The sequence below is a fragment of the Athene cunicularia genome, assembly GCF_003259725.1.
Source record: "Athene cunicularia isolate RWA chromosome 4 unlocalized genomic scaffold, athCun1 chr4_part3, whole genome shotgun sequence".
NCBI classification, from domain to species: Eukaryota; Metazoa; Chordata; class Aves; order Strigiformes; family Strigidae; genus Athene; species Athene cunicularia.
In genome coordinates, this window is record NW_020799100.1 from 13760678 (window position 1) to 13779839 (window position 19162).

The following is a 19162-nucleotide window of genomic DNA, read 5'->3' on the forward strand; positions in this document are numbered from 1 at the left end:
GGGGCCTGGGGAGGGGGTGGGGGGTGTCCCGGCGCAGCGGGACGGGCGCGGAGCGCAGCGCGCATCGGTGCCCGCCGGGACGCGGAGTGAGTATCCGCGGGGCGCGCTCCTGCCGCCCCTTTCAGCCTCCCCGCGGCGATGAAAAGGCACTTGTCTGATCCCTTCCCCTGGAAAACTTAGCCCCGGGCGGAGCCGGAGCGGGCCCCGTGGCCGGGTTGGCGGGTTCGGTACGGCCGGGCCGGGGCTCCGCCGCTGGGATGGAGCGGGGCGCGCAGCGAGAGCCCCGAGCTGGGCGAAACTTCGGGCTTTGTGCGAGTTGGTGGAAGCGGAGCCCGGCTGCAGCGAGGGGAGGTGCTGCTCTCCCCGCTGCGGGTTCCCGCAGAGCAGCCCTGAAAAGGGGATTCGGTTTGCATTTCCCTTTTATCTTTTGTGCGAGGTAGTGTTCCCAAAAGCAGAAAGAAAGAGTGAGAAAATTGGAGCAGGCTTCTTGTCTAATTGAAGCGGGGTGAAATCAAATGAATTAGCGAGACAGCTGTATGGGTTTATTTTTATACATCTCTAATTCGGACTGGGAGAGGAAGTGTCACCCTGCTCCCCCGAACAATGGCTTCTTGTTGGGAGTCTGCGAAGGGGAAGAGCAGGGAATTTTTCAGGAGGTGAAGCTTTAGACTTGCCTTTGCATGGGAAAGGCTGGGGCACCCTGGCACTGGGTGTAAGTGTTCTAATGGATAGCATCACATCCCGCTGCTCCAGAAGTAACAAACTCTGCAGGCTTGACTTTTCTCCAGTGGTTAAGTTTTTATCTACGTGGAAATAGCAGTGAGACACGTGGATGGGAATCTATCCTCCAGTTAGTGCTTCCTTGTGACGGGCTACATGTGTCTGCTTTGTAATAGCATCCATATTTTCAAGCAGGGCATCACTTGAGCTCATTTATTTCTTTTCAGGAGAGCTGTTGGTATAGCTCTGAGCAAATGCCATTGAATCAGCCTCCGAGGTTGTTATTGCTGTTACACAATCCCAGTGGAATGCATGTGCACACGAGAGCTGGGCTTCCTGTTTTTGGTCAGTCTGCAGAAGAGACTATAAAAGATAATAGATATCTCAGATAAATTGCTTTTGCATGAGAACTTGGAGCCATTGTTCAACCGGTAACACTTGTGACTTCTCCAGTGAGCCTGGTAACCTGAGAAGAAAAACTCCTTAATGCTGGGAGACTTGCTCGGAGTAACTTTAAAACAACAGCTGGAACCTGGGTATAAAGAGGGAATAGTTACAGAGATCAACATATGTTAGTGCTGTGCATAATGATGTACAGAAATTCAATCTGTTTTCAAAAGAAATCTTGTGCAAAGAGGAGCTGCTGGTAGTTTGTCAGTGGAGAGCAGTGTTTCGGGGGATTAGTCGACACAGGGCGAGTCCCCTGGGTGCAATATTCTGCAGCTGATTTCTGCCCTGGGGGTGTTTGATGGCCTTTTGTGGGGTATGTGCATGCAGAGAACTTAAATACTAGATCTGCTGGTTTGGTCTGAAAGACTTACTTTAAAAAAAAAAAATCATCAAATAATTTGTTAAGAAAAATCTTTTCGAAACACTGCTCTTATCATAGCCCGTTAATCTTGCCAAAAGTTTAACAATTTGAGGATGTTGCTTGGTTGTAACCAAGCTCCTTCGAAGGAATTCTCTGCTTGTGAAAGATGAATTACTCATTCTTTGTCTGGGTTAAGAGATCATAATGTGATTATTAAACTCTGTTATTTAGTGCTAGATATAAAGAATTATGCTTAACCAGGGACTTTGTTCTCTTATCAAAACTAATCTTACCAAGTTTCCCCTCCTATAAAGTAGGCAAACATCTCCCTAGATTAAAGAATGCCCAAAACTCCAGAAATCTGTTTACTGGTTTTGGCTAGATTAGCTTTACAGTGGCAGGGGGCTCTGGGGTCTGACGACTTCATTAGGTATTCGGCTGATGGATGCTCGGATTTGGGATAAATGCAGAGGAACTCCTTCCCCTGGGGCTCCCTCACTGATTTCTCTACTCTGAGTTTCAATTGTTGTGAGATTAAGATGGTGAGAGAAGGAATTGCAGCCTTGTTAAATGGGTTTGCTGCTGAATCCACTCATGCAGGATCTTCTAGTAACTCTTTCCTGTGTTTACTGGGCTCTCTAGTTCAGAAACTTAATGGGTTTTGGAGAGGTGGAAATACAACAGTTTTGACTTGAAGGAAGTGGATGAGAATGCTACTCAATGATTGATTGAAAAGGATGCTGGGGACAGTAATTCACTAATTTTGCTTAAGTAGCTGCTAGTGATATAAGTGATCTAAGAGTCTTGTGGATAGCTTAACAAGTAAACTTCACGTTGGAAATACTGTCTTGTCTTTTGTGTAGTAAAATTGCACGTGTTCCACTTGTTAGAGCATCGGGGCAGGGGTTGTGTTTTTGCTAATGTGTATTGTGTAATGGATTGGGAGAAGTGCTTTTCTTTTTACATGATTGTCAGTGGGTTTAGGAAGGATGTGCCCATCATCTTTCTATATAGACATTTTAATTAACTTCCTTATCAAAGTAGATGGTAGTGGTCAGTACTAAGTACACATGATCACTTAAGAGGGCTGCTTTTAGCTCTTGAGATTGCCTTGGTGGTGATATTTCAGGTCACAATAGTTTATTTGATGATGTTGCCTAGGTATACCCTATCTGTGTTCTTGGTAATCTATTTTAGATAGCATTAAATGATAGGTAGTGAAACACAAAGAGGCTCTGTTTTCAGCAAAACCAAAGGTGGAGTGAGTTCTGCTTTATAACAAACTTTTCAGGTGTGGTTTGGTGGTTTGTTGTTTTGTTTTTTTTTTTTTTTTAAGTTACAGTGTTTTGCATCTCTTCTTAAAATGCTGAATGCCGTGAACCAGAATCCTCTGGGGACATTTGACATTTGTCCCTCTTTACGTACAGGTTTCTTAGCTTGATATTCTTGCATGTGAACTACTTGTGCTAGAGGAGGTGATGGTAAACAGCGCCTGGCCTGTTGGCACTATTATGGGGTTTTGTATAGATCCAGTGGTGCCCTGCAAAGCCGTCCCAGCTCACTAATGGTGTTCCACAAGGGTGTTTAAGGATTGCTCTCCACCTGCCATGTTGGGAGGTAGGTTAAACCAGTGCAGGGATGTGGTGATGCTTCTGATCAAGAAGAGAGTCAGAAAGCAAATGTGGAGAAGGAGGAACAGAGATGTCACCTGCTGTGGCATTGCTTTGCAGTTTGCAGAGAGTTGGACAGGTGAAATTTTAGTGGCTACAACTTGATTTTTGTCTGTGTGCCACAAGGTAGCAACAAACAGCAAAAGAAACATGGTTTCAGTTGGTGTTTTGTTCAGGCTTCGAGTATTACCTTTGCCTCCGTGTATGTTAGAGCAGTAATTCAGCATAGAAAAGCAGATTCTCATCTCTCGGGGCCAGCTGTTTAAACACGTGACTAACAAGCTATCAACCAGCATGGTGCAATAACATATTAATTTTTAACTTGTTACTACTGAGAAATATTGGGAATAGCCACAATATGATGTGTTAATATTTATTAACTAATTACTGACCTTCGCATACTCAGCAGTTTTTGAACTAAGTATTATTGTGTATTAAATATTTTTTGTATCTTTTTGGACATTGAGCTCATGGAGTAATTAAAGTTGCTAATTACAACAAAAAAGCCAAACGTGAATCCAGAAACTTCTACCAAAAGATCTGTGTGAAAGGTAAAATTAAATACTGAGTTTTAAAAGTTTACCAAATAACCTTAATGTGTATGCAGAGTAAAACATTCCTGAATATCTTTTCATTTCAAGTATGTTGCAAAACTGAGACTAACTCTTTTAATGAGGGTGATGCAATGTTGTATGAAATCACTATTTGTTGGGTTACTGTGATGAATGTCACAATACCACCTTTCTCTTTTCTATCCCTGGTCCCCTTCGATAGGCATCTGTTGACATCTTTGCACATACATTCCTGTTGGCACTTTGGGAATTGGATTATTGCACAAGCTGCAGTGGCTGTGTTTGTGGTGAGTAGGTCTTGGCTGAGCTCTGCCTGCAGTGCTGCTGGTGGGGGCATGTGTGGAAGGACTGTTTCCCCTCTGACCATCCCAGAGAATTGCTCTGACTCTAATGTAGAATCAGCTTTCCCTGCTTGCACCATTAAAGCCCTTTTCCAGCCTGGAGGTACCTGCTGTATCACCTTCCTGGAGGTGGGAAGGGTGAGAGGTGTGATCTCATGACTGAAGGCAGTTGGGTGATGGTCTAACATCGAGGCTCTGGATGGTGTGGCTGGGAGAAATGATGCTAACAGGCCATCCTGGAGGTCCTCTGAGCAGTGGCTGCTCAGCTGACAGTGGCTGTAATTGCTATCAGCCATGTGACTACTGCCCATGAATGTGCTACTGTTGTATCCCCTGCTTCACACACTTGAGTTTGAGTGTTCATACGGGTCTCTCTTGGATTTATTGGATGGCAGGGAATTAAAGCAGGTATTCTCATCATGGTCTGTGCTGGGAGCAGGTATGGGGTGGGTGGTGCTTAGGCACAGCAGCATTTAGTACAGCTTCAGTCTTAGCAGCTGCCTACTTCAAACTCTTCAATGCTGAAGTTGTAGGTGATGGGTCAGGCTTGTTCTGTCCTAGTGTTTCCTGCCCTGGATGTTCTTCCTGACTCTAGGTCAGGTTTTCCTGAAGTGGTGACTTCGATAATGCCTCTCCATCATGTTCTGTACTGTGAGATTCACTTGGAGTGCTGCAGCGTGGCCTGTGAGAAGTCTCATGGTTTGTGCAGATCCCTTTCCCAAGTGAAGGGTGAGGTTGGGTGTAGATTTCATCTGCTTTACCAGCAAGCAGCATGAGCCTGTCTGGGTGGCATTGCAGCACTGTGCCATCAGCTTGGGGACAGGGAATCCCAGCTGTCAGAAATCTTCCTGCCCCATCTCACTGTGCTGCAGACCCCAGCCTACCCGGTCTCCCTTGGCACATCACACCAGTATACCTCCTGGGGTAGGTGTGCTGCAGCACTGAGTACGTGCTGCCTGTGGAGGGTGATGGATGCCCACACTTTTAACTGATGATCAAAGAGATGATTTGATTGCAGCCAAAATGTGGGACTTGTGAATGTTTGTGGCTGCAGAGCCCAAGTCTGGGCAGCAGCCACAGTGTTTTGAAATTCCAGGTATTTGATGTGACCCTATGTGATAAGATGTTGGTGTATCCTATGTCATCTGCCACCTATGTGAAGAGCAGCCTGTCTTCTTGTACCAGCTGAGCAAGAAAACATGATAAATTGATGGAGATGGAACACCGAAGTCTCCACTTAAAAGGGCTGGACAGTGGGGTGGGAGGAAAGGACATGCCCATCTGCCCTCTGTGAATACCACAATGTTTGATGCAGAGGTGGTGGCATTGGAGGTAATCGAGCTCTTCCCGGTGGTGGGCATGCCTGACGTCAGTGCTGACAGCAGCACTGCCTGCTTGGCCCGGTCTACCCTCTTCCAGCAGGTCTGTTCCCATCAGAGGGGTGTGGACCTCCCTGCACAGGCTGCTGAGCTGTGGTGGCCAGTGTACTTGGTTGCTGTGGCATCTGCTGGTCTCTTGGGAATCTGGAATCTGTTGGCTTTTTTGGTAATAGATTAAAAACGCCAGGAATGACAAGCAAGTCCTGTCTAGCCTGCTTATATCATCTGTGCTCCTCTAACAGCTAGTGTTTCACGTCTCGGTTTTGTGGGTTAATGCTTGGGCTACTCAAAGCTAGTTTTGTCACTGGGCCTGTGAGTGGCATGATGATGAGGAGGTAGCCTCTATGTCCCCAGCAGAGTTGCTATCAGCAGATACTGAGCTATCGAGAGCCATTCTTTCCCTTTTGCTTATTTTGCCCGTTGATTCCTGCTAGTTTATCTCCACCTTTCAGCAGCTGTGAGCCATGAAGGCGACAGCTGCCCATGGAAATACAGAATTCCTGGCAGGTGGGCTGCTTGCCTTGGGTCCCCTTCCTTGTGTCCCTCTGCGCCGGTGGGTCTGTGCTCTCCAATACCCCATGCTGTGGGGTGATGTGCATGTCCCAGGGAGTGAATTAGCCCCTCCTGCAACATCCAGACTCCCCATGGGGCACGGCTGCCTGTGCTCTGCTGACATTTGGGAATCAGTATGGAAGAAATAAAATTATTATAGGTTTGACATGCATCTGAGGATGTGGGGAGCAGGACAACTGTCTGAAATGGGAAACTCTGGTTAGGACTGCTGCCGATTGCCCATGTCAATCCATATGGGCCATATGCTTCTAACCAGTCTCCTTGTCTCATTTCCTTCTCTGAAATGCTTACAGCTGTTTTTCCTGCCTCTTCAGTAGGTTTTTTGTTCCTGTAAAAAGAGTGACAGCTCACAGATGCTGCTGAGAGTCCCTACTGCATAGCTGGGAAGAGAAACTATTGCTGTGATATTCAAGAGAAGATAAGGTTTTGAAATAAGCTTCTTTTTTTTTTCTTTTTAAAGCAAAGAGAGTTTGCTGTCTCATTTACTGTTTTCCCATCACATACTGCCCTTAGTGATGGAAGTTAGAGAGTAGGTGCTGTCACTTATGGGTGGAACAAGGAAGGAAGAAGTAATGTTGGCCATGAACATATTACACAGTGTTAAGAGGCATGCAGCATTCAGTCTTGCTGCTATGCTTGTAAAATTTGGGTTCAACCCAAAGTGTTGCTTAGGTGGTGACTTTTTTCTTAAGTCGTCCATGACTGAAATGATAGCAGTGTGTGAGATTCAAGGTTCATCATTGCTGGTCCTCCACTTAGCACAGTGCACCTTCTCTTCTGTTCTGCCCTTTTTGCATTTGGACAAGTAATTGCAGACTTCTGTAGTGGGGTTAATAATCCACATCTGGTCAGGTGAAGGAGGAGTCCTAGAGATACTGAAGCCTATGTGAGTGTTTTACAGTTTATGGATGGATGTTAAAGGGGGATCTGAAGACAGTGAGAGAATCTATATGTACCCTCTTTTAGACAAACGACCCATGTAGCGCAAGGAAGGTGGCGTTAACATGACGAAGTATATAGCTGTACTGAGTTGGTTTGAAAGCCAAGTTGAGATGGTGCCTGTAACAAATAAAACCTACTGGTATGCTTATGTGGGAAGTCTGTGTGATCTTGAGTTTTAGATGCTGAGAGCATACAGAACTTCTATGCTCTGAGTGGGTTGGTTGTCTGTTGGCCATAAACCCTAAACAAGCAAAGTTTCTCTTATTTTCCAATCCTCAGGTCACTTTGGCTCTGTTTTGCCTTTTTTTTTTTTGCTGTCCCAACATCACAAAAAAGCAAGGTGTCCCAATAGCTGTTGTATTGGTGTCTGAGATAAGCAACTTTCTTGTACAGGATCCTGGTGATATGTCTGTGGCTGGTGACCATTTTCCTGCCTCATCTTCCCAACGGTCTCACTGCTGTGCAAGGAGCCACAGGCTGGCTCTTCTTCCTGTACAAAATATACTGGGGCTGTACTCTTCTCAGCCCATGTTATAAATGATATTTCATAAACTGCTGTAGGAAATGGAAAATAAAGTGATTTATGTTCTTCTAGAGCCCTGTTCTTTAGACCAAAATACACAGGATAAGTTTGGCCCTTCCCTCTATTCACTTTTCATAGACTCCTTTGTTTTTAATTTATATATCTTTTTATTCTAAATTCCTCCCATCCCTAAAATAGAACAGACATCAGCCTGCAAGCAAAGGTTGCCAGACATTGGTCTTGTGGATTATAGTGGCTTTTTGGCCTGGTTGGAGACTGAGCCCCACCCTACGTAGGCTTGGATTAAAAATAGCTTTTCTTTTCAGCAGGCTGAAAACTGTGCACAACATATTCACATCTTGGTTTCTGGGGCACTGGCTGTCACGGGAAGCCCTTCAGCTATAAAATACCTCAGAATATATGTTTGCTGCTAATTCATCCGAAAGCGCTGAGGTGACCATGTCGGAGCGGTGTACAGCTGAGTGTCTAACTGTCAGCTATGTAGTTATTGCAGATATTTGGTAAAGTCTTAGTTGTGTTTCTTGCAGGACCTGAAAGAGCTGAAAACTATAGACCACAGGCTCTGTAGTCCAGCAGCCTGGAAAGAAACCCTGGTCCTCCTTGTTAGTGGAGAGAGTTGACTGGATGGGATAGAGGTGAATGGATGCTGTATCACTGAGCCTCGGTGGCAGGAAGCCATTTGATTCCTTAAATACCTACCTTAGCTTAGGCAGTTGATAAGAGAACACCAGCAGAAACTCTTATCCTTCATTACCTGTGATGGTAACATCTTAGTGTGATAGCAAGGTGTCTCATAGGTGACAGGAGGACCCTGAAGCTCTGCTCTTGGGGGAGTGTTTAGGGGTGGAAGAGGTTCCTGGATGGAGAGGTGCTTTCATGGATGGTCTGGCAGACTCACAGGTCACTAGCTCTAAGAAGGAAGGACAGAGCTCTGGCCAGCTGAAAAATGAAGGCAAGTGCTTCCTATCTGGCTGTATGAGCTTGGCAGGGAGTTGGGTGGAAAGGGCTCTGATGGCTGGAGGTTATGCATTCAAGAGGAGAGCAATCCTGACCTATAACCACAGCCTTTTATCATTTTGCCTTCATGTTGACTGGTGTTTTGATACCTGACAAGAACAGCAATAACATTTTTGGGCTGCACTAGGCATTAGGCTGCCAAGTTTAAGTATGTCCTAGTTCAAGTGCTGTGGGGAAGTATGAGGGCCAGACAGCCTCCAGCTCAGTCCTGTCTGTCCAGACCTCAGCTGCACACTCCTCCCTCCTCTTATAAAATGGAAAGAAGAAAAAAAAAAAAAAAAAAGGGCAAAAAAAAAGGGCAAGAGGTTGACCAGTATCTGGTATGGTGATCTCACTCCCCACTGCCTGTTGGAAAAGACAGGCCTTGAAACCAAGACTTCTCAGGCAGGCCTGAGTAGTTGGCCATGGGATAGCAGGAGGGAAGAGTCGAGCATCTCCTTGCTCTGGGCATCTGTTCTCTGCCTCCTGAACCTCAGCTGTTGACTTCTTGCATTGTTTAATTTGTTTTCCACTGTCCTGGCCATGCTTGTGTGAGGCAGTAAGTTGTTTTACAGGGTGGTAGCAGATGCCAGCTACTTGCAGGATCCTGCGCTCTGCGGGGGGAGGCAGCACGTGGCCCATCCAGGATGTGGAAGCAGGCGGTGCTGCCTAGCACTTGAAGCCTCCAGCTTTGCCATAAGCCTCTGCGGTTGTTTAGGGCTGGGGTAGAAATAAATGAGTAGGGCAGTGCGATGGGAGGAGGGCAAGGGGGACTCTGCCCATTGCCTGTTCCATGTCTGTTTATGACTAGCGTGCTCTGTGGGCCTGGAATGGTTTACGTGACCTTGTTGAACAAATGTGTCTCTGAAATGCTTTCTTCTCTTCAGTTTTTCTTAGACTCCGCCTTGGCCTGTTCTGTTTCTGGTTCTTCTAGACTAGACTGTGAAAAAAACTCCCTTAAAAATGTGAAATATTGCATCTCTCATAAAGCCTTTGTAAACAGTCATGAAACTGGCTGCAGAAGGACACTAGGATTTTGTTTCTCCCAAAGTCTAGGGACAGAGCCTTAAGCCTTTGTCTCAGTTGCATGTTTTCACTTTAGTTGCAAGTCAAGGGCCTATTTGTTCATATCTCAAATTCTTAAAGTGGAAAAATTGACTCCTGCAGTTATGCCTTTACTACAAACATTTTTTTGCGAGAGGAAACTGAATTTTTCTTGAAAAAAATGCTAGCTGGGCTGTTTTTAAAAATTGTATAAATACAGAAACTTAAACAAGGCAGTGTGACCTGTTTCCCACTGCAGGGTCAGGTCAAGACAAGGAAAAACCTGCAAAACACCAATCTGAGAAAAGCATAAAGAAGAAAATCAGAATCTCTGGGAGATGAAACAGGCTGAGTAACATCAGAAGTGCTGCTGTCCTGTATCAGTGTTTCCAGTATCAGGTGCTGAATGAGGTTGTGCTTTGGGGAGATGCTGTGTTTTGCAGGAGGTGTTGGTGACTGCTGGTGCAGTAGCCAGAGAGGGCTTGGCGTGCAGTAGGTAATCCTGCCCCTGACCTGGGTCCCATTAGTGCAGCTCCTGCCGGAGTTTTGTTTGCTAGAAATGCTACTGTTGCCTTGACTCCTGATGATGGGGAGACTGTCTTGCTAGGGGAAAGAAGCTGAATTAATTGCAGAGCTCTAGGGACATCCTCTTGGATTCCTACTGAAATTGTTATGTCTCATTGTGGTGGTGGAAATAAAGCTGAAGAAAAATCCCCTTTGTTCTCCATTACTTTTTTTCCTGAAGATTGACATATGAAAAGTATTTTGATACTAGAAGGAAAATAGGAATGCATGTGATTCTGCACCCAATTTATATATATGGGACAGATGTTTTGCCAATATGTCCAGAGCTGAATGCACAAGATATTTAAAACGCAGGTAGAGGACTTTGGATAACAGAAGGCTGTACACTGTCTGGATTAGATGGAAGGTGATATATAGTGGGTTGTTACTGAAACAAGGTTTCACGGTCACCTGTTATGCTCTTTCTCTTGAAGTATCTTTGCAGCTTGGCATCGCAGGAGCTGACTGGGCGAGCAAGGTGTGATCCTGCTTCTGCATGCTGGAAGTACCATCTGCATTGTTAATGCCAGAAACAGTGCCCACGAATGATGCAGTTTGTGCCAACATAGAGTAGCAAGATGAGTGGTTTTGATTCACAAGAGCATCCCACCTCTGATGTACCCATTAGTTTTCAACAGAAGTTGAAGACTGGAGTGCTTTGGGTTACCCTATTCAAAGCAACGTGTTTCTCTCTTCCTAAATTTGATCAGGTTTGGAGTTTTTAACTGTTTGTATTGGTCTTTGCCCCAGAGATGTTGCTAGTGTATGTGGTACTGTCTCAGCCCTGGCCACAGATGTCCGTGGTGCCGGGACTTCTATTTGATGGGCTGTGCTCAAAATTTAGAGAGAAGGGGGGATTGTTGATCTGCTTTTTCCACTGTCTCTCCAGTGCTACAAGGTAGAAGAGTGTCTTGCTCTACTTTCACAAACAGTAGGACTGAACTTGCTGGCTTTGACTCTGTCGTGCTGGGAAGGATGAGGATTGTGGATGAGGTACCATGCTTTTTCACAGTTGCTGCTCCTGTTTTTAAGGGAGAGCTCAGCACAACCCCTTCTGGCAAGCAAAACTGCTCCGTGAACACCAAAGTTCTCAGTGCATCCAGAACAGGCTAACCAAGTGGAAACTTGAATTTAAACTACCCATTCCTGTAACTGGTATCTGTATTTTGTGAAGCAGTGCTTCGTCTGCGTTGTTTGCTAAATAACCTCTGAAAGATCATAAATCCTGTGTCCTTGTTTACGCTGCCATTGCAATCTTATGCTTCTTCCTGCTAATCAGCTGGGAAGGGTCTGGGGAGCGTTGTTTGGGTTTGGAGCAGTGCTGTGGTTTTGAGATTCCAGGATGCTGAGTCTCATCCTAGGGACAGGCTTGGATGCTCTCCTGTCTTGGAGCCTCTGCAGCAGGACGCTAATGAGCAGGCTGATGCTCCAGCCTGTTGCTGTTTTTTCCTTGGGTTAAAACAATGTTTGTCTTCTGCTATAACTGCTGAGCAGCTGCAGAGCTGCAATGGTATATGCATATATATATATATATATATATATATATTCCACTGTAAATCCTGTAGTTAAACGTTTCCTTGACCCAGCATAGAACAAAGTGCTTGTCTCCAGCTGGTCACGGAAATAAAAGGAAGTGAGTTCCAAAACAATATTGCAATTAAGCTTTTTCTTCCTGAATTCTGCACAAAATGTTTTGCCTCCAAGAGATGATTGTGAGTAAAATCACTTAGGGAATACATAGGGTGTTGTGGATATATGTAAAGTTATCCTGTTATGACTGGTATTGTGCAGACAAGCAGGGAGAAGGTTAGCCCCTGAGATGCAACACTTTGAAGGAGGATGATAGAGAACAAATGGAAATACATCTACAAACGGGTTCATGTTTCTCAGTGCTCCTAGAAGTAATAAGCAAGTTTCTGAATCCTCACTTTGGTAGAATTCACCATGCCATAAGGAGAGAGGGGAAACTGGGCCTTCTGAAAACTGAAAATATTTTGAATAAGTGATCTTAATGTCTAACTTAAACTGTAGCCTGTTCCTTTCTGCATTGTTTGTCCAAGACTGGGACTAAGCTTTCCTTGGGGACACGGATGGGAGGTTCCAGTGCAATCCTGCCCCTGCCCTTCTGTTGCCCACCCTTTTGTAACGTTCTTGTTGATCTAATTTTCAGCTGGGCTCTTGCCACTGTTTTATATAAACCAAATGCTCAAGCAAAGGCAGCGTAGTCAGACTTCTTGTTGAAAACTGGAAAAACTTACATTGCTTTTGCCCAGAAAGAAGCTCCTGGAAGTTATCATAGCTCTCCTGGATGGATGGTTATGGCAGCGCCCAGCCTACCTTAGTTAGATGGCAAGACCTTTTATACCTCCTTCTCCCTTCTCTAAGGGGTATATACCCTTTTTCTGGGTTATATAGGGTTGTTTTAGGCAGTCCCTTTGTTCCCTGTCTTCTGAAGGTCTATATAAAGAGGTCTTGGAAAGCCATGAAATGGAGTAAGATTCTGTCATGTGCTAATGGCCTTGAAACCCCTGTTATGCAAGAGCCTTTACAACCAGTACTGGTCAATAATTCACTTTAGCAATTACAGCTTTGTGCATTGGTTTGATATCAACTTGGCACATAGCAAGGTACTGCACTTTTAGTGCATTGCCCTTTCATGTGTAACACTCATAGCTATATTCTTCATCAGCATTTGGACCTCGTTGGTGTAATCCATGTAGTACCTTGTGGGGTTATTGTTCCCAGCTATAGATCTTACCTTCCTACCTGAGCTGCAAAGTTGCTTCATGCCTTCTATCAAATGACATGCCTTGCTTAGTCTTGGCTTTATGTAGGACCTGTAGATACTTTTGTTTTCAATTTGAGAGGATGAGGTATTCTTTTTATACTAATTCTTAAAGCATTAAACTTGGCAGCAGCAACAGACTTGAGAGTATAAGAAATCTGCAAAGTAAAGACTGCCTTTGCAGCATAGAGATCAGTCTGCTACTAGTAGCTGTTTTTTATGGGCTAGAAAATGTGAGACAGCTTACTAATTAACAGTGTAATGAGCTGTATGGTGAAGATATGGTGCTAGGGACCTGAAGGCTATGGGTGGCGACTTGCAGTGTATGTGTGAGTGGTAACCTGCCTCTGCCTCACCTTTCTACACATCTGAAAAGAGTGCAATAGTTGTGGGAGCCCCTGAAGTTAACCTCTCCAGCAGGTCCATCCTACAGAAGATTTTCTGTTGGGCTCCGAGACAAAAAGACCAGTTAGGGGGGAAGCCAACAAATGCAAGTATGAGATAAATACCAGGAAAAGCTTCAAGGTCCCTTGAGATGAGATTCTGGACTAGTTCAACACAGCTGAATTTGCAGACCCACTTGCACAACATGATGAGCCATGTGCCAAAATCTTCTACCTCCAGCATCTGGCAGAATGTTCAGATGAGATACCAGTGACTCCTTAAAGATCCTCCTAGGCTGGGCTGGGCATATGGGCTACTGCCCAGGTTGGTCTGTGACTGTATCAGCTTTCCCTTGACTACCCAGCACCGAAACCTCTCTGACAGTGGCAGGTCACCCGCAGATGAGTTGTGTGGGACTGAAGAGCCACCCAGTGGCAGTCTCCCACAGCCTCCCCACAGGCCAGCAGTGGTTTGCAGCAGACTGGTCTGGACAGTGGTCAACCGTTGGCTAATTGTCTATTTGCTTGTCAGAGCAGACTGTGACTGCCGTGATATAACTTCTTCTTGGGTATAGGTGGAAGATATTAAGCAGTCCCTGCCTCTTGGTTCTGAATAATTGCCAGTCTTGCTACAGCCCACAGATTTATTTGTTAAGCCACATCCTCTTTGCTGTTGTAATCTTATTTTGAAGATTACACCAATTTTATTAGTAATCTAATAGGCTGTTTCTGTAGGCAAGTCGCTGGTGGTGCTTGGCACTAGAGGTAGTTCTTGTTTGCTGTTGACTTTTTAAATCAAAATGAGGTACAGTGCTTGGCTTTGGTAAGAGTATTAATGTTTCAGTATTTGGGAAGTGAGTCTTCTCAGGGGAAAAGTCTGGCTCAAGTAGCTGAAAACTTTGCAAAGCTGTTGCTGCTGCTCAGACTGCAGAGTATTTATCATTGACAGAAAGTGGAAAGGCTTAAGACAGACTTGCATGAAAATATGAACCTCTTGTGAACAAATCTACTTCTGACATTTGTATTGTGGCAACAATCTGCAGTTAAGATTGTCTTCTGGTGTCAAAACTTTTTTTTCTGCATGTCAAAAGACCTTAGTACAAAGAACTACATTCCTATTAACTAGCAGCATTTGCAAATTAATGTGAAGTTTATTCCATGAGGGTGCAGCCCATGTGACTGCTTTATACTTCTCAGCTGTAAATGTTTCTGAACTGGATGTTGCCAGAAAATGGATCAGAACAGCTTCCCTGTTTAGAAATCTTAATGATTTCTGACCCACAGTGGGACAATTTTAGTATAAAACACTATTTCCTTGAGTTCTGACTTAAGGTGGATAGTTGTCTAGAGCATCTTCTTGCAGAGGATTGTCTAAGCCATGTCAAGGACTAGCTTGGGTGATGGACAGACCTGGCAGCTGAGGTGAAAGATAAAAAAATATGTTTGTGCCTTCCAGACCCTCCAACTGGACCCTTTCTCCAGTGGCCTGATCTGTGGTGTAGCTGAGCTGGGATAACTGGGGTGCCATGCAAGGGTGGTCCCTCTCTGCTCTGCCTCTCCTTCCCTGTGCTTATGTCCATTTGACCCCATAGTGAGCTGGGGTGGGGAAACTAAAATGCTGAGGAGGAGGAGGAGAAGGACAAGGTCACCTTTGGACGGCAGCCTGCAGTGATGTCTGCCCTACTTGGATGCAGCCTTCCAGGTCAGCTCCTCTTTGCATGCTTCAGTCTTCATCAGCCTTCTCCTTAGGCCATTGTAATCGCCCAAAGAAAAGTGTTTTCTTTGGTGCGTGATGGGTGTAAGATGCACTTCATAGTGGGTTAGGCGGAGCTGCAAAACTGGCTTAAATATTCTCTGCTTCAAGCTCCTTCCAGCAGCTTCTCTTTTGGCTCAAAGAAGATGTAGCAGAAAGGATGGGAAAGTGCCTCAGAACTGGTGGTGCCCTGCTCAGGCCTGAGACCTGCCAGAGGGACTGACTGGAGCAAACCCCAGTGGTACCGCAAAGCCCTGCAGCATTTTTGGCGCTGGCTGCTGCTCCGGGACGTGCAGCAGATCTGGCAGCTGCTTTTCCAGTGAAAGTGCAGAAGGAGTTCCCAGGTCGTCTTTAGTTTCTTTCTCCCTTTACAAAAAACCCCACCCAACCCTAGACTGCCCATTGCCCATGATCTCAAGGGAATAACTTGTTCATTTTTTTTTTGTCCACGTATCCCCTCTCCACACCCACCTTTTGTGTCTTTCGAATTTAGTATAGTGGGTGACTCAGTACTAAATATAAAGCCTGCTTCCGGCATCATCTGCCTGTGGCTCATTTCCTGGAGCTGACATCAGTGGAGCCTCCGATTTCCTTATGAAATAGCGAGACATGAGATATCCTTTGCACGGTGTTCTGGGCATACTTGCTGACTTCTTTGGCGACTGCATGGCTCCCTGCTCAAAGCTGTGAATAACAATTACGAAGCTGAGCACTGTTGGAGCACAGGGTAAATTGGGTGAGTCCTCAGATCTGTTTTGCACTGCAAAATCATACTGTAGCTTGCAAGTATTTTTTAAATAAAGACTAACTTTCAGTCCCTACTGCATATGCAAGTTTTTTATTAAATAAGCATGAGTCTGACTAATGTCTTGCTTTCTTCCTGATGACAGGCTCACTGAAAGAGCAGCTCAGGAAGCTTTTAGAGGGGAAATCTAGCGAAGACCGATCCTTTTTTCTTTAAAAAGACTGATAAATTGAGGAGTTAAGGTCAAATGCTTGCTCCTCAGTTGTCAAACCCTTCCATAGCTGTTTACACTGATGGAATGTACTCTGCAGTTGGTCGCAACTGAAGGTGAAGGCAAGAAGAGCCTAAAACCTCAATCTGTATTAAAAAGCACAGGGGAGAGTGCTTCTATCCATCTGTGCATAATTTCACTAAAATTCTTATCTTTAAAAGAGAATGTGGGCAGAACTGGAGGAGGGGAGTGTCTGGCACATGGTAGATAGTCACTGATCCCAGTACAAAATGGTGGCTGGCCACTCAGCCTTGCTTTCTAAAGCCCTGGCTCATCAAGTGTGGTGTTTTCTTTCTGATGGAGTAGACTATTCAGGTTACCTGGTTTCTCTCCCCCCCCCTTTTTTTTTTTTTTTTTTTCTTCTCTTAAGGAGAGGGATGCTCCTGAAAGTGCTTCATATGCAGCACCAGAGCAGGCAGGGCCAGGCGCAGGCAGGAGGTTGAGCCACCTTTGCTGCTCATAGAGGCCTCCTGAGGTCCACTGATGCTCTGCTGGCTCTGGAATCTCCTGGGGCTGGTGTGGCCCAGCCCTCTGGCCATAGGGATTTCTCTAGCATGGGGATGATGGAGGGGGCCAGCATGCCCTACACCACCTCATCTGGATGACGGTGGAGCTGGTTATATCCCATCAAACAGCTTTTTTAGGCAGGAGCTATAGGTGCCTGCAGGGAAAACCCTTCCCAGAGATCACTAGGGCTGGTGTAGCATGCTCAGGGACTTGTGCATTGCCATGGGCTTCATTAGTTGTCTTGTACAGCTTACAATATTAGTATGGCATTTCTTGGCATTGCTAACTAGGAGTGAAAAAGACTACTTCTGGAGTGAGCAGGAAAGCCTGGTGTCCAAGAGCAGGTGGTTGTCTTCTCCTGGGCAGTGGGACTCACTGGGAAGAGCAGTGGGGCTGCAGCCCACTGTAGCTATAGGCCAGTGCACTGAATGCTCTCCTTCCCCCAGAGCTTTGCCACAGTGTCTATTCTTGAGGGTTAGTGGTGAGAGCAGAGGGACAAGGTGACTCCTGGATATACCCTCTCTGCTCCCTTGTCATCTGGAAGGCAGCAGCTTCCGCTCCCACAACCGTAGTTGAGTAACCTCTGGAGGGCAAATAGGTGTTAGTGGCCTCCCAGTGAAACTTGGCATCTGGAGCTGGGGAGGAGATGCATCCTTGCGCAATGATGCGCTCGAGGGATCCTGTCGGTGCTGCAAGTCCTCCCTGTGTGTAAACCTCCATCCCAATGCTCTGTGCAGGGAAGCAGACATAGTGCCTGAGTAGAGTAACTTCTGAGCACCTTGGGCATCTTGTGCTTCCCTAAAAGGCTTTCTTAAAGAGGAAGGAAGATGAAAATACACTGGTATGCTGGCTTAACCATAAAACTTTCTATTTTGGAAGAGCGATGTGTGACCAGCTGTGCTCGAGGAAGTGGGCTGGGAGTGCTGGGGAGCTGCGTATCCGCTGCCTGCCGTCACCGCACCCCGGCACGGTGGGTCTTGGGGCATGACGTGGAGATGAGTGGTGCTGGCACTGCCGAAGGGCTATTTTAGTTTTGAGTGTAATTGCAGGTTGGACCAACAGGACTGGATTTGGAGTATTGGGGGAGCAGAGTGCCCTTGAAGCTGTGGAAAACTGGCTATCGCTGATCTTTTGCAAATGTGAAAGATAGATGTTTTGCATGCACTGTGTACGCATCAGTTAAACTTCTTGTGGTGGAGCCACGGAGGATCTGTGCTGACTGACTACAGTGGGTAGCAATGCCCTTTTTCTTCCTGGCAGAAGGAATGGTAATAGCTGTTAGCCCTGTAGGATGCATTACACTTGCCTGAAAAAAGTGAGTAAGTAGAGATTGAAGATCCATGGGCTGGCAGCTTTTAGGTGTCTGCCTCTGCAGTGTGAATCTGACACCTGCACACCTGCAGGTGCTGCTTTTCTATCCCAGCAACACAGATGCCAGAGACAAGAAGAGGTTTTTCTTTCCCATCCCAAAAGCAGACATTGCTCCTGCAATGACAGAAGTCACAACCTATTTTGGGAGCTGAGTTTTGGCATGCTCCCCCCAGGACCTGTCAAACCCCAAATCCTCAGCACTTCCTAAACCTTTTAGCATGAATTTATTCTGTGAAATGTGCTCACACATAGAGTGAAAGTGGAGGGGCTGAACTTCCTGAAGTAAGTTTTTCTTCAGTTTTGTTGGATGTTTGTCCCAAGATTTCGCAGACTAGATGCAGTCGCTGGTTTGAATCAGAATACTCAGATGGGCTCCATGCACCCAGGGACTGATGTGATGCTGAAGCCAGTTGCTGATGCAAGTCGGAGCAGACTCAAAGTTGCTCTCCCCTAAACTCTGCCTGATGCATGGTGGAGTGCAAAAGTATTTTTCAAGCCAACTTCTTTCCTTTTAAGTTGCAGCTGCAGTTCTGGGCATAAAACCCTCTATTTTTATTTCCATTATATTTACCATCCTGAGGAAGCTGGCAAGTTGTGGGTTTTGGGTTGGGTTTTTTTTGTTTTGGGTTTGGGTTTTTTTTTATACCTTTTTTGAAGCTTTACAGCTGGAAGCTAAATTTTCAGGTGACACCCAAGAAATAGGACTAAGCAATGACTTGCTTTCCTGGCTGATGTAATTTTAAAAAGAAACAAAAAAACCAATGACCCTATTGGTCAAGTATTTTTAATTTTTAGAACGGTCATGGGTTTTTCAAATTCTTCACTGATTCAAGTATTGTGTTTATTAGTAAGTGACATCATTTCCTTTTAGATATAGGAGGGCTCAAACATTATGGCCTCGATAGGAATAGAAGTTTCTGAAATATGTTATTATAGTTTGGAAATCTCACTTAATGGTTATGGTGATTGATTCTGCTCCTGTGCATTGCATCAGCAACCACGTAGTACATGATGTTTCTGTTGCTTGTGTCTTCCTGTCTGGTACCAGATGCCTGCCTGTGTTCTGTCTGGAGCAGACAGGGATTAATTATGGAGGTAATGCAATATATTACAGTACGGACCAGCTCTGAACTCTGTATTTACCACCCATTCAGACCACTTTTTTTTTTTTTTTTTTTTTTTTTTTTTTTT

The 19162-nt window shown here is 45.4% G+C and overlaps 1 protein-coding gene across 1 annotated transcript in view; it reads left to right on the forward strand.

Annotated features, from left to right (window-relative positions):
- Positions 1-6385: 6385 nt before the first annotated feature.
- The window catches only part of PLS3 (plastin 3), a 45845-nt gene continuing 33068 nt past the window's right edge, over positions 6386-19162 (forward strand). The window contains exon 1 of the mRNA XM_026848647.1: positions 6386-6497. The gene's annotated coding sequence lies outside the window, so the exon portion shown is untranslated. The remainder of the gene's footprint in view (positions 6498-19162) is intronic.